Source organism: Fundulus heteroclitus, unplaced genomic scaffold (genome assembly GCF_011125445.2).
Source record: "Fundulus heteroclitus isolate FHET01 unplaced genomic scaffold, MU-UCD_Fhet_4.1 scaffold_47, whole genome shotgun sequence".
In the NCBI taxonomy this organism is placed as follows: Eukaryota; Metazoa; Chordata; class Actinopteri; order Cyprinodontiformes; family Fundulidae; genus Fundulus; species Fundulus heteroclitus.
Genome location: NW_023396890.1, coordinates 2,826,497 through 2,840,180, shown reverse-complemented (window position 1 = coordinate 2,840,180; position 13,684 = coordinate 2,826,497).

Sequence of the window (13,684 nt, the reverse complement as noted above, 5' to 3'; positions counted from 1 at the left end):
AGCAGCCTGTTAGAGAGCGCAGAGCTCTGGAGGGGCTGAAAAACAGCTATGGGGGGGGGGGGGGGGGGGGTAGGCTTAAAGCAGAAAGCTGAGATTATGTGGAAACAGCAAAAATGTTCTAACTGCTCATGTGTCCTCGAGCAAGGCAGCAGTGGGCCTCAGACCTCAGTCCATCCATCCATTCATCATCTGTCCATCCATCCATCATCCATCCATCCATCCATCCATCCATCCATCCATCATCTGTCCATCCATCCATCCATCCATCATCCATCCATCATCCACCCCTCCATCCATCCATCCATCCATCCATCCATCCATCCATCCATCCATCTGTCCATCCATCCATCCATCCATCCATCCATCCATCCATCATCTGTCCATCCATCCATCCATCCATCCATCCATCCATCCATCCATCCATTCATCCATCCATCCATCTGTCCATCCATCCATCCATCCATCCATCATCTGTCCATCCATCCATCCATCCATCCATCCATTCATCCATCCATCCATCTGTCCATCCATCCATCCATCCATCCATCCATCATCTGTCCATCCATCCATCCATCCATCCATCCATCCATCCGTCCATCCATCCATCCATCCACCCCTCCGTCCATCCGTCCATCCGTCCATCCATCCATCCATCCATCCATCCATCCATCCATCCATCCACCCCTCCGTCCATCCATCCATCCATCATCTGTCCAACAAACCCTGGCTAGATTCCCAGCAGGGATGAAGTTTGTATCTAGCGGTCACTAAACACACCTCCAACCTAAAGGTAAAGCAGGTGAGGATGCTGCAGGTGAGGATGTGAGGATGCAGGATGCTGCAGGTGAGGACGTTTCTTGTTCTTCAGGGAGAACTCGTAGCACCCATGGAGAACCCATCCATGCATGAGGAGAACGTTCAACCTTTAACTGAGAGCTTCTGGTAAGGATTGAAACTCATTGGGTGGGGGGGGGGGGGGGTGGGAGTGTTAACACCTGAAAACTAACAAAGAAGGAAACATCAGAGCAGTTAAAGGTGAGCGAGTCTCAGGACAATCCAACACATCAAACCACGGCGCTGCGCTGCTTTAACCCTCCGTCTTCCTCAGCTTCACTGAGTGTGTAGATGTGTGTGTCTCGACACTCGGCTCTGTTTATTGATCATTCTCTTTATTAAATGTTGAAACCCTCTCTCTTAAAATGCTAATAATGCGCTGCTCCCCCCGTGAGCAATTATTGTCGAGGCGCAGAGAAAATCTATCAATAATTCCCTCGTTGCTGCTGCTGCATGAAGCCAATCAGGAGAAAACAGGAGTCATATTTATGAAGCACCAAAGTGCTGACGCTGCAGACGGCTCTGCAGGCTGTGTGTGTGTGTGTGTGTGTGTGTGTGTGTGTGTGTGTGTGTGTGTGTGTGTGTGTGTGTGTGTGTGTGTCTTTCCAGGACAGGCGTGCATGTAACACCTGTGTGTTACCTTTAGGGAGCGTAACGCTGCTGCAGCTTCAGATTCCTGACCATGTCCAAATCTTCTGCATTCATCAAGAGACAAAAATCTCAGAAATAAACCAAGGAGCGGTTCCTCTGTAAAACACGCTGCAGGATACTTGGTCAGGGTTTGAAGCCTCAGAGCTTCACAGCTGCACTGCTACGTTCAGACTGATCCTGCTACAAACCGACCTTTCAGGAAGCTGATCTGTGGGAGACCGGACTGAGATCTCAGCTCTGAGCTGGACTCTGCAGTTCTGATCCTGCAGCAGCAACGGGTCCTGCTGATCTGCGTGTTTGCCTTCTGCTGGAAGTTCTCTGAGACTCTGTTCTGCTCTCTGCTGGATGCCATCCTGACTCATGCAGATGCAGAAACGTCCATCAGATGATGATCATCTGAGCTCCTGTCGTCTTCACACAGGAGGAGACAGAAAATGAGGATTCAGATGAGACATTGAAAGGTTTCTTCCTGCAGGAACCTTCTGCTTAAACAGTCAGGAGGACTGAAACAGGTGCAGGCCCAAATGTCCTTCCGGGACCTTCAGAAACAGCCACAGGACTAGAAGGTTCCTGAGAAATCCAAGTGCAACCAGATTTAAAACATTCAACTGAACAATGAAAATAGATTTAATCTGTTTCTGGGGAAAATGGCCAGATTATATTTCCTAACATGGTCTTCAGGGTGCTGCTCCCTGCAGACCGGCTGAAACTTCCAGCATCTGGACCCAAACAACATCCACAAGGACCGTCCCCATCCCTGCAGCAGGTCTGCTACCTGCTCTGGTACCCAGATTATGAGAGGAAATGTGATCATTTAACCTGTGACAAGAGTCTGGGCTCCACCTCTGGGTAATATCCCAGTCTCCTGCTGTTGGTTCAGCTCTGCCTTGTGTCTGTGAAGAAGACGTCACTCTGCTTCTTCAGCTCCTGTGATGAGGTCTGAGCAGCTCCAAACACCTGCTGCAGCTCCAATCACTGGGAGTTTAAACCATGAGAGCAGACCTTCCAGCATTCTTTGATTGCCTTCCTGAGCCAGACTCAGATGGCTCTGTGGCCTTCTGCCTGTTTAAACTCCGATTCTGGACACCAAACTACGTCTCTGCCTCTTCCCTTGGTTGCCTCTGCCTGTGTTTGTGTGATTTCTGGACCAAGACGTTGGACCGTTGCAGGACAAACCCTCTGCCTCACTCTCTGGTACCTCTGCCTGTCTCTGCTTATCTGTGTGAGACGTTGGACTGTTCCCTGGACGTCTTACTAGGCTTCTCTGTGCTGAAGAACTGCCTCATATTATCAAACCGGCAAGTCTCCTGGACCCACTGCTGGGATTCAGTGCCACACCGTGGATTTATTTCAGTGCACAGCAACCTGTCCTCTCTCCTTCCAGTGGTTCCTGAGGACCTGCCTTCAGTCTGCAGCCTCTCTACACCTGTTGCTTTAATAAATCTTTTAATTTGCTCGGCTGAATTGTCGGGTCCTGTACTTGGTGCATTGTACCTCTGTCTGAATGTGATGGTTCTGTGTGAACAGAATCTGCTGATATGGACCATCCTGTGAAATAAATGGAGCAAAGTTCTGGTTTAGCTCAGTTAATGCGGACCCAGCTCGTTTTCCTGCTGTCCAGTTAAAATGCTGCTGCTGACATTTCCCTTTGAGGACTAAGGACTGTCTGGTTGACATGTAAGCTTTTATTCTGGAAGTCAGAGGGATTATTTAGTGACCCAGTTTGCAGCAAACTGGCTCTTCTGAAATTAGCCCAGCAGAATCTGGGCTAATTCTGCTGAATCGGATGAAATAAAAAAAGGAAGTGGAGGATTAGAAGTAAAGGGAGCAACACAAAGAGGCAGTGGATCACTGTTGTCAGAGCAGAGATCCCTAACCTCCACCTTTTTCACCTTCCCCACTGTGGGCTTCACTCCTGCTTCTCCTCTTTGCAGACTTCTTCTTTTATTCCACTCATTTCTACATTTACTCCTCCTCCTCTCCAGGGAGGCAGGCAGATTGCTTTTCTCACCCTGCTGCTTAAAATGTCATTTTACTGAGAGAAGCTCAAAGACGGAGGAGGAGAGTAAAAAAGAGGAGAGTGGGAACCTCAAACTTCTTTTTAAAGGAGCCTAGTCACTCTTTTCTTTTCTATGGCAGTAGCTCTCTCTGGTTGTATACGAAGGTATTATCACACCCTGATGCTTTGCTATATTTATCTGTGTTTTGCATTTGTTTGTGCTCTATTAGTAATAAACAAAGCACTTTAGTGAATATTTGCAGTAAAATCTGGCACAGTGAGTAAGCTTCCAGCAGAGGTGGGAAAAGAAGAAGACAAAGTCTGAGATGAAGTGTGAAGAAGATCAAAATAAAACTCTGGTCTCAATAATGATGTGTTCACTCAGAAGTAGCATTTTGTCTTTAATTTGCAGTCACTGAAAAGGCATTATAATTTTAATTTGTTAAATATTATCTTGATGCTTTGCCCTTTTTTCATTTTTGATGTACAGCTGGGTGTTTCTTATTTTCTTATTCTTGTCCTGCTGGGGAGGATTCCCTCGAACTTGGAGCCACCATGGATCTGACTGGTCTTCACAGCGAGGGTCACTTTACTGGCAGTAGCAGGACGTTGGCTGGCTCTTAGTTTAGCTGCCGTCTTGTTTTCTGATAGTTTCCCAGTACTGGTACAAAAATCATTTCAGGCCCCAAACTGACTAAATAAACACTATCAGCAAAAATGTTTTCTTATATTTAAAAATAAATATATAATAACCGAATGAATAGCCAAATGTTGCCAATTTAACTCATGTGTCAGACTTTAGCCCACAAATACCAGATGTTATCCAGAGAGACTTGCAGAGCAAGGATAGATAATGCAGCACGTTAAAGAAAGCAGGGAAGACTCCGGCTGAGGAAACTACATAGAGATCAGATTCGCCTTCCTTCCCTGATCCAAGCAAATGTCCAGAATAAACTGGACAAACTGCAGGGCAGCGTTGGAAGACTGCTGTGTGTAGGCTCTAACGGGGGTCACTGAGCAGGACCTGGACACGGATCAATCCGCTGAGGGCTTTGAGGACTCCACTGCGACTGGACCGCCAGGCAGAGGTAACTGAAGGAGGGGGGGTTACGGTTCCTCTGCGTCAATAAGGGAGCGTATTTGCACACCGCATGTTGAACTGTTACCTGCATCATTACGGCCTTTTCTTACCTGTCTAGCTTCCCCAACTTTTTATTAGAGTTATGTTCATTCATTAGAAAGCGGATCGTGCCTCCAGCACGATCTTTGATGTTCTGCAGAAACTTTGAATACAATCCAACCTCACATTTCAATCAAAAGGCTCCTTGAACAGTTTGTCTTAAGCAATAATCTGTCTGGATGGATTTTAGATGTTTTAATTAACAGGACACAGAGGGGGAGGGTAAACAACTGTCTCAGATTTTAAACTCCCACTGGGTCACCTCAAAGCTGCGTACTGTCACCTCTACTTTTTCTTCTATACACAAATGAGTGTAAATACGATAACAGGTTAATCATCAAGTATGCAGATGATTCTGTTATTGTCACATTAAAGAGACAGAAAGGAGCCTAGAGACCAGCGACTTCGTCTAAGGGTGTGAGGAGTCTTACCTCAGCACTGGTAAGACAAAGGAGAAGATCATTGAAACGTCACAAGTACAAAGTCACTTTAATTAACGGCCAACACATTGAGAGAGTGTTGACATATAAATACATTGGGACTATTTTAGATGGAAAATTAGCGCCTTTTCTGCTTCAGGAAACTCATCCATTTTAACATTGACCGAACCATAATGACCATGTTTTATTTAGCTTTGATCAAATCGGTTTTATCTTTTTCTTTAGTGTCTGGTTTGGTCATGCAACCCTGAAAGAAAGGAGCTCTTTCAGCAGATAGTTGCATCCCTGTACATCAGGCTGGTACAGCAGACTGCCTCTTCTGTTGTTAAAGATGACTTGCAATCTCCTTCACTGAGTTCCAGCTTCTTCCCTCCAGACGGAGGTTCTTGGTCCCTAAATGTAGAACCAGACGTTTTAAAAACAGCTTTGTTCCCACTGTGGTTACTGAAATAAACGAGCTGAAATGATGCCGGCACTCTCATTGGATTTTAAAGATTTTAAGGGACATTTAAGGATTTTAGTGGATATCATAGATTTAATTGGACCATGATATCTACTTTAAAGAAATGTTGATCACAGCCCAGTATGTTAATGTGATGTGTGTTTTGTGTCGTTTATTTATTTTTACGGGCCAGCTTTTTTTTAGTTTGATGTGTCCTGCTATATATTGTATCATGGAGCCTCTAACACTTTGAGCATGTCTTGATGCAAATGGTTTTGGGTATGTTTTTGCAGAGTGTAAGTGGGTGTCTTAAACTCCTGCAAAACAAATCTACCTGTGGGTATAAAGTAACCTTGAAGCTTGGCACTTCTGGCTACCTCTGCTCTTCCAACTCCGCTGGCATCCTGAGGCTGTCAGAAACTAGAGAGACAGAGAGACCCAGTATTCAAACCAAACGAGTGAGGTAAATGAAAAGGCTTTAATAAAGCTCAAAAATAGATCGAACAGGGATAAGCAGGTTCGGTGGTCAAATAACAGTCCAGGGTCGATACACAGAATAGCAATCCAATAGAGGCAGGAACACAGACAGAGATCAGGTAAGCTCAGGTAATCCAAAGTCAGAATCAGGTCGGCAAAACGAGTAAGCAGTCAGACAGGGCAGAAAAAACCGGCTCATGGGATCAGGCTGGCTCAGAAGTCAAAAAGGCAGATCAGGTCAATATTGACAGTGCTATTAGAAAAGAACGCTGGATAAGACTCACCAAAAGGCTCGAATTGATCTGGCAGACTGCAGAAGGCAGAGGCAGGTATAAGTAGGGGAGTGAGCAGGTGAACGGAGTGAAACTAATTACTGGAATGGGTGGAGCTAATCAGGGGAAGGGAAGTGACTGGAAGAAAACTGAAGCTGATTGGATGATGACTAGAGAAGGGGAGTGACTGGAAGAAAACTGAAGCTGATTGGATGGTGACTGGAGAAGGGGTGTGACAGGGTGGTGACTAAGAGGGGAGCTGGCAGGTGAACTGAGTTGACCGATTAAAGGCTGGATACAGAGAAGTGATCTGAGCAGGCCAAGTGAATTGATAACATAAGCAAAATCAAAACCCAAACTATGACGTAAACCAAAACTAAGACAGAACCTAAAACAGAAACTGAACTTAAGGCAGGAGAGTGAAGTAATTAATCAAACAAACATAAACCATAACCAAACTCAAATCATGACAGAGGCATCAGCCTGAGCACCGTCCAACGCTCTCCACCACCGGGCCTTCCCCCACACGGTCCGTTGCCTACCGTTGCCCCTCCTGGACTCCACCACTCATTATACCCATAAGTCAGTCTCTGCTGTACCATCTAATCTCCCTGCTTGCTGTTGGAGCTCATCCATGTCCATTTGTCATTTACAGTCCCTGATCAGAGCCCTCCCAGTCACCCGGTTCCCAGTTCCAGAAACTCCTCATGATCCCACCACCCAAACTCTGAATAAATAACTTTTTCATTTACTGCCTGTCTCTGTGTTTACTGCTTCAGGGTCACAATGAAAGCCATGAACATGACTCTGTGGAACAGCAGACCAGACCTCTAACCTTGCAGAACTCCTAAGAGGGTCTTGTAAGTTTGTTTTTCAGGGCACATGTATTTTGTGAATACAGAGAAAGCATTTTGTGGGGGAGTGGTGTGAAACTGTTCAAGGACAGCATTTCAAAGCCTAGTAATCGAGTTTTGGTATCGTTGCCTTGACCTTCAGTGTGCACTGGAACAATTTGTAGCCAGGTGTAAGTGGGCCAGGATTAGAGTCAACGTTTTGGATTGGTTAATTGGTTTACGTGCACCGGGTAGGGCCAGTCTGCAGAGGAGCTCGAGTATCTTGTCTTCATCACGAGTGATGGCAGGATGAAGTAAAAGCTGGACTGATGGATCGGAATCTCATCAAATCCGGCTGCAGAAACAAATTAAAGGTGGGGCATTTCATATTTTCAATGGTGCACGTCTTAAAAATAAACATTTATTGTGCTTCAGGCTGAACAGTGGCTCTGTGACCACTCCTACAGTTCCAGGCAGGGAGGGGGGGGATCTACGTAAAATATTTCATGGCTGTGTGTGAAAGAGAAATATTACATTGATCTATACTCTGTAACAGAAAGGAATTTTATATAAAATTAGATTTATAGGCTATGGATACGTTTTTTTTTTCTGCCCGCCCGCAGAGCCAGCTGTGCCCGCTCTGGACTGGAAGCAGGGTTTAATTTTTTTTACCTCAGAGTGGCCAACTTTCTATTATTCCTATCTTTGACTTGCATTCTTTGAAGCACAACATTAGGAAATTGGAGAGAAAATGGCGCTCTACACACCAAGAGGAATCCTACCTAATCTGGAAAGAGTATTGTCACACTCCGCCTCTCTGCCTGCACGATTTTTTTCTCTGCTCCCTGCTTGCTTGCATTTTCCTGCCTTTCACTTTTTATCTCCTTTTTATCTCTAAGTCAAAACTACAGAAAGTTGGATTTAGTTCTTTTATTTATTTTTGATTTAGATTTTTTCCTCCCGTGTGGACTATTTAGTTTTCAGCTAATCCATACAAGATGCCTCTTTACACCCCAGAGGAGTCAGTTCTCAGGAAAAACGCCCTTATGGAAAGAATTCAACATGAAGTGGATATGGAGAAGAATCACCCGATTCAAAAGATGCCTCACTTCACCACAATGGACTTTGACACACTTCTACAGAAAATAGCCATTATGGAGTTGAAAATCCGACGACTTGAAGTGAATTATGATGTTAACGGCGCGCATGGAAATGAAACAACCCTGCCCATGATTCCGAACGGTGACCACCAGCCCAGCGACTCAGTGAACAAACAGTTCCCTGAGGAAAATGAGAATCCCTGGATCACTCTGGGTGCAAGACCAAAGAATCAATGAACCCCACACCTAGACAAAGAAAACTGGCTGAGACTACAGAGAACTGTCCCAAGAAAAGTGAAGCAACAACGGGCTGTTCTCACAACAACTAATGGGAGTAAGCCTGCTGGAAATGTTGGAATTCCATTACTAAACAGATTCGCTCCACTCCAACATAAGACCCAGAAGGATCATGACAACAATCAAAGGTATGTCAACAATCTTTGCGCTAAGCTACCAGAGAAAAAACACGCCACAGGGTCAAGGACCCTGATATTATGTAATGGATCTGTAAATGGGATTAAACATTTCTGTGACAAGAAAAACACAGAGGTGTTGATTTATAGCCCTTTGAACAATACCCTGGTGTCTGATGTATCAGACATCCTTCCAAGGGTCTTGAAAAAACGCCCGACCCTGGAAAAACTCGTTATACAAGCTGAAGCCCTGGGCAACGCCACCAAGGTAAGAAAATCAGAAGTATTGAAAGAGGATCACATTCGTCTGTTGAACTTAGTTGATGGCCTTAATGTCAAGGTGTTTCTCAGTGGCCCTCATGTGCCCGTTAATTGTGGAGACGAGATTTTTTCCAGGATTTTGATGCTAAACAAATGGCTGGAAAAAACATGCAAACAAACAACTGTAACCTTCATAGACAACTTTAACATCTTCTGGAGAGGAGACATCTGTTCAACAGAGATGGCTTCTCTCTAAATAGGTCAGGTGCAAAACGGCTGATTTCAAACATCTTCTATTCTGTGAACCATGCACCATCAGCCTTGTCCCAAAACAAAGGTCAACCAGTGCCAAAACAAATGATAAGCCCAGTACAGCCCGAACAATCCAAGATAAAGATGGCCAGAAAGATGACACAGAAAGAGGCTACGTCAGAATTACAGGAGGAATTTATCCCAGATCTCAGCAGGACAAAGAGAGGACCAAGAACCTCCATCGTCACGAACACCGGTCCAGACTGCACCCACCTCCCCTTCTTCTCCACAAAGCCCACATGTTCCTTTTCTGGAATTTTCTCACAACATGAACAAAGTATTTAAGATTGGCCTACAGATGACATCCTCTCCACATAGCCATTCTGACAACCCCAGCGCTGTGACTAAACCAGCATCTTCCAAAGGCCGCAGAGCCCCAGATCCTCCTCTATGTATCACAGAACATTCCTGGGCTCAGGATCTCCAGATCACTTCTCTGTGATACACACCAGGCCTTAGCAGCAAGTTTATCAGACATGACAGTTTCCAGCATCAGCCTGGGCCTTTTGCTAGAGATTATGGAATATCTGTGATGATTCGTGGCAGAAATAAGAAAAGCAAAAGTATAACAAACAGGAATAATCAATCGTACTTGAAAGTCATAAACTGTCAGATGCAACCTGTCACAGAGACATCATCAACCACTAAGTAAAATAAACTGGGTTTATTAAACATTAGATCTCTGTCAGGAAAATCCCTTTTAATTAATGACTTCATTATTGACAATAATCTTGATGTAATGTATTTAACAGAAACATGGTTACATGAATTTAATGAAGAAGTTATTCTGCTGGAGTCAACTCCTCCAAACTACAATTTTCTTTGTGAGAGCAGACAGCAAAGGAAAGGTGGAGGAGTAGCAACATTGTTTAATGATTCACTAAAGTGTAAAAAGATGTTTTGGGGAAAATTTGACTCTTTTGAACATTTGGCTCTCCAGGTAAAGAGCCCGGTACGAACTATGTTTCTGAATGTTTACAGGCCTCCTAAGTCCACATCAAACTTTTTTAATGATTTTAGTGACCTGCTGTCTGTGATATGTGTTGATTATGACTGTTTAATTATTGTTGGAGACTTCAACTTTCACGTTGACAACCCTGAAGACAGAAGTGCAAAAGAACTGTGTGACACACTTAGAAACTTTGGTTTAACTCAGCATGTTAAACAGCCAACACACAAACAGGGACATATTTTAGACTTAATCATCACTAAAGGTCTAAACATTTCTAACATCAATGTAACTGATGTTGCCCTATCTGATCACTTTTCTGTTACCTTTGAATGTATCATTTCCAGTGACTCATTTAGCCAAAGGGACATCATAAGAAAACGCACCTTTAAGGACAATGCCGCTGAAACTTTTATTCAAGCTTACTCTGATACTTCAACCTTGGGCTGCAACTCAGTAGATGAGCTAGTAGATAACTTTCAGTCTAAAGTCTCAGACATCTTTGACTGCATTGCTCCAGTTAAAGTGAAAGTTGTTTCCGGGAAGAAAAAATCTCCTTGGAGAAATGCTCCAGTAGTTAGAGGTGAAAAAAGGGAATGTCGGAAAGCTGAACGCAGGTGGAGAAAGAACAGACTCCAGGTTCACTATGACATCTATAAAGAGAAACTTAACAGATATAACTTACAACTGAAAAATGCAAGAGAATCTTTCTTCTCTGAGATCATAAACAAGAACATTAATAATGCTCGTGTCTTATTTTCCACACTCCAAAAGCTTAGAGCAGATCATTCAGCAGCTAAGTTCCTCCTCCTGCATCCTTGATGTTCTCCCCACAGCGTTCTTTAAGAACGTTCTGCCTGTCATAGCGTCTAATTTGACTCAGATAATAAACACGTCCCTTCAGTCAGGAGTTTTCCTCCAGTCCCTAAAAACAGCAATTATCAAACCACTGCTGTAAAAGAATAATTTAGACAAACTTCTCCTCCAGAACTTCAGGTCCATCTCAAACCTCCTTTATCAGTAGATTATAGAAAAAGCTGAGTTTCAACAATTAAACACCTTCTTAACAACGACCAGCCGCTTTGATGTTCTCCAGTCAGGTTTCCTCACCACAGTACAGAGACCGCCCTGATCAAGGTGTTTAATGACATCCATAGAAATACAGACTGTGGAAGAACCACCGTGCTGGTTCTGTTGAACCTCAGAACCTCAGTGCTGGTTCTGGTGGACCTCAGTGCAGCATTTGATACTGTTGATCACTCCATTTTGTTAGAACGCCTGGAGAACTGGGTCGGCCTCTCTGCTACAGCTCTCCACTGGTTTAAATCCTACTTAAAGGACTTTTAGTGTCAGCAGGTAACTTTACATCAGAGATGACAAAAATCACATGTGGGGTTCCCCAAGGTTCCATCCTGGGTTCCTCCTGTTCTAGATCTACATGCTCCCTCTAGCTCAGATAATAAAAAACAACAACATCAGCTACCATAACTATGCAGACGACACACAGCTCTACATCACCATGTCACCAGGTGACTATAAACCAGTTCAGGAACTAAGTAAATGCCTAGAAGAAATCAATGCAGGAGGAGACAAAATGTTCTTTAACTGAATAAAAACTAAACTGAAGGAATAATTTCTGGACCAATAGAGGAGAGATCCAGAGTTAGCTCACATCTTCAGCTGCTTCAGCTAGGAACCACTGATCAGGCCAGAAACCTGGGAGTAGTGATGGACTCACACCTGAACCTCCATCTAAAGACAATTACAAAGTGGACCTTCTAGAACCTGGAGAACATTTCCAGGATTAAAGGACTGATGTCTCAGCAGGATCTGGAGAAACTAATCCATGTTTATCTTTAGTAGAACTGATCACTGCAACAGTGTTTTCACAGGTCTGCCTAAAAAGTGGATCAGAACGCTGCAGCTGATCCAGAACCTGCTGCCTGCGTCCTCACTAAGACTAAGAATGTAGAGAACATGGACCCGGTTCTGAAGTCCTTCCACTAAGACTAAGAACGTAGAGAACATGGACCCGGTTCTGAAGGCCTCACTTAGACTAAGAGCGTAGAGAACATGGACCCGGTTCTGAAGTCCTTCCACTAAGACTAAGAACGTAGAGAACATGGACCCGGTTCTGAAGTCCTCACTAAGACTAAGAACGTAGAGAACATGGACCCGGTTCTGAAGTCCTTCCACTAAGACTAAGAACGTAGAGAACATGGACCCGGTTCTGAAGTCCTCACTAAGACTAAGAACGTAGAGAACATGGACCCGGTTCTGAAGTCCTTCCACTAAGACTAAGAACGTAGAGAACATGGACCCGGTTCTGAAGTCCTTCCACTAAGACTAAGAACGTAGAGAACATGGACCCGGTTCTGAAGTCCTCACTAAGACTAAGAACGTAGAGAACATGGACCCAGTTCTGAAGTCCTCACTAAGACTAAGAACGTAGAGAACATGGACCCGGTTCTGAAGTCCTTCCACTAAGACTAAGAACGTAGAGAACATGGACCCGGTTCTGAAGTCCTTCCACTAAGACTAAGAACGTAGAGAACATGGACCCGGTTCTGAAGGCCTCACTTAGACTAAGAGCGTAGAGAACATGGACCCGGTTCTGAAGTCCTTCCACTAAGACTAAGAACGTAGAGAACATGGACCCGGTTCTGAAGTCCTCACTAAGACTAAGAACGTAGAGAACATGGACCCGGTTCTGAAGTCCTTCCACTAAGACTAAGAACGTAGAGAACATGGACCCGGTTCTGAAGTCCTCACTAAGACTAAGAACGTAGAGAACATGGACCCGGTTCTGAAGTCCTTCCACTAAGACTAAGAACGTAGAGAACATGGACCCGGTTCTGAAGTCCTTCCACTAAGACTAAGAACGTAGAGAACATGGACCCGGTTCTGAAGTCCTCACTAAGACTAAGAACGTAGAGAACATGGACCCAGTTCTGAAGTCCTCACTAAGACTAAGAACGTAGAGAACATGGACCCGGTTCTGAAGTCCTTCCACTAAGACTAAGAACGTAGAGAACATGGACCCGGTTCTGAAGTCCTTCCACTAAGACTAAGAACGTAGAGAACATGGACCCGGTTCTGAAGTCCTTCCACTAAGACTAAGAACGTAGAGAACATGGACCCGGTTCTGAAGTCCTCACTAAGACTAAGAACGTAGAGAACATGGACCCGGTTCTGAAGTCCTTCCACTGAGACTAAGAACGTAGAGAACATGGACCCGGTTCTGAAGTCCTTCCACTAAGACTAAGAACGTAGAGAACATGGACCCGGTTCTGAAGTCCTTCCACTGAGACTAAGAACGTAGAGAACATGGACCCGGTTCTGAAGTCCTTCCACTAAGACTAAGAACGTAGAGAACATGGACCCGGTTCTGAAGGCCTCACTTAGACTAAACGCGTAGAGAACATGAACCCGGTTCTGAAGTCCTCACTAAGACTAAGAACGTAGAGAACATGGACCCGGTTCTGAAGTCCTTCCACTGAGACTAAGAACGTAGAGAACAT